The sequence below is a fragment of the Chinchilla lanigera genome, unplaced genomic scaffold (assembly GCF_000276665.1).
Source record: "Chinchilla lanigera isolate Chin_1 unplaced genomic scaffold, ChiLan1.0 scaffold00077, whole genome shotgun sequence".
Lineage (NCBI taxonomy): Eukaryota > Metazoa > Chordata > Mammalia > Rodentia > Chinchillidae > Chinchilla > Chinchilla lanigera.
The window spans coordinates 9,898,104-9,900,277 of NW_004955478.1; the positions used below are offsets into that span (position 1 = coordinate 9,898,104).

The following is a 2,174-nucleotide window of genomic DNA, read 5'->3' on the forward strand; positions in this document are numbered from 1 at the left end:
TTGATTTGGTTATTGGAAAACTTGTGAGTATGCTGGAAAGAACTCTGAATCTACTTTTTTGACTGTAAATTTTATGACACCTAAATACAGAATAAATACTTCTGATGAAAAGTTAGAATACAAATTAATATATGCTATAAGAGCAAAATGCACACTAGATTTTGAAGATTTTGTACAAAAGGGAACATAATATATCTCATTAGTAATTTTTATATTGATTACATGCTGAAATGATAACATTTTGGGCATATTAGTTTGTGTATTATTAAAATTATTTTTTAGATATATACATAGGGTTGGGAATGTACAACAGTGATAAAATGTTTGCCTAGCAGGTGTAAGATCCTGGGTTCAATCCCTTGTACAACAAGAACAGAAAGAAAGAAAGAAAGAAAGAAAGAGAAAAAAAGAAAAATAATGTGCATATCAGAAGTATTAGCTATATTCAACAACACATACATCCAGGTGCAGTGGCCAACACCTGTAATCCAGCTACTCAGAATATACAGATGAGGAACACAGTACAGCACAAGTCTGAGGTAACCCTGGGCAACTTGGTGAGACTCTATCTAAAAATGAAAATTAAAACCAGTTTGGGATGTGGCTCAGAACTACAGTACTTGCCTGGCATGCACAAGGCCCTGAGTTGAACCCCCAATCCCTCAGCCCCCTCCCCCTCAAAATAAATACATACACAAAAATACATGTTAAAAATATTTGATGATTGCCTATGGTGGGTGGATGGATGGGGCAATAAGATAAAGGGAAATAAAGAAATAGTTAAACAATAAAGTATTTTCCACTGGTCACTGATGAAAGGCCACAAATCAGAGTAACCCATTCCTCTAAATATTTCTTTACCAAGGAAGGAAGAAAAAAGCAATAAATAACCTAAAGTCACAGTGACCCTTTAAGCCCACAGCTTCAAAAGTGAAGGCAAAAGAAAGGGGAGGATACGTCTCAAATCATATTTCAAGGACTACGGTAGCACGGGCTATCAGAACACTTTAAATCATTCCCTCAAAGTTCACGGCCTCGCTGCTTTGGCACAGGTGCTAGAGAGTGTGACCTACCCAGTTTAAATGGGTGGAGCTCCGCCCCGTGCTGTCAGGAGGGCAGCGCCACCTGGTGATGCATCTATTCGCTGAATCCGGTGAGGAAGACACTGAGAGGCCAACAGCAGCCTGAGCATCAGAAGAGGGCGGGACAGCTGGTGTTTGGCAACGCGATTCATTGTTGGAAAGAAGAGAGCGAGCCAGAGTCCTCACAGGTAATCCAAACCATGGCATTCTCCTGCATGTGCTGCTTGACGAGAGGGACAACAGAGGTCTAAAGAGATGGAGGTGACTTGTGTGGGTCACGGCAGACCGGAGACTAGAACTCAGGACACTGCTCAAGGAACAGAGGGAGCTGGAGACCTGCGAGGGATTCTCTCAGCCAGAATCCTGGCCACGGGCAGAAAGGGCGCGGAAGTAAGGCGCTACTGATGACAGAGATGGCCCCCGAAGCATTGATACGCTCCAGGAAGGAAAAAGATTTTTCTCAGTATGTTGAGGATGTGCTTTTAACACTCAAGAGAACCCCCTTTTCTTGATTTTCCTCTCCACTTGCTTCCTCTTTTGGCTTCCTGAATTCTCACTTCCTGCCTCACATACTACCGGACACCACCCTGAGCACAGAGTAGGCAATCTGGTCTCTGGACCTTCTCTGTAGCACTTAGAGTATCACAGTTCTGCCACTGGTCTTCTTCCTTGTCTTTTTTTATTTTAAAGAGAATTTTTAAAACAACAACATGGACAAAAACAAAACAAAGCAAAAACAATAAAGATGATACAGGGTTTGAAAACAAAATGATAGGAGTAACAGTGGTTGTTATATTACATATTGTTATCTTTAACGGAGTTGCTCAGATTACCAGATGTAAGAATGCAAGGTTAATCAAACAATTAAACAGAATAAAAAATAATTTTAAAAAACATTAGAAATGATACAGCGCTTCACTAAAAAGAGCGGAAATTCAATAATGGTTGTTATAGTGCATATTGCTGTCTTCACATTAGTTGTTCAGATTACCAGATATAAGCATGCAAAATTGGTCAAAAAATTAAACATTAACTGTTCCTTTCAATAACCCATTAGACATCAGCAGTACAGTTATCCCAGACATATATATA

General features: G+C 39.9%; 1 protein-coding gene across 1 annotated transcript in view; it reads right to left on the minus strand.

Annotated features, from left to right (window-relative positions):
• The window catches only part of Myl4 (myosin, light chain 4, alkali; atrial, embryonic), a 49,720-nt gene that overhangs the window by 20,030 nt on the left and 27,516 nt on the right, over nucleotides 1-2,174 (minus strand). The gene's annotated exons all lie outside the window — the stretch shown is intronic.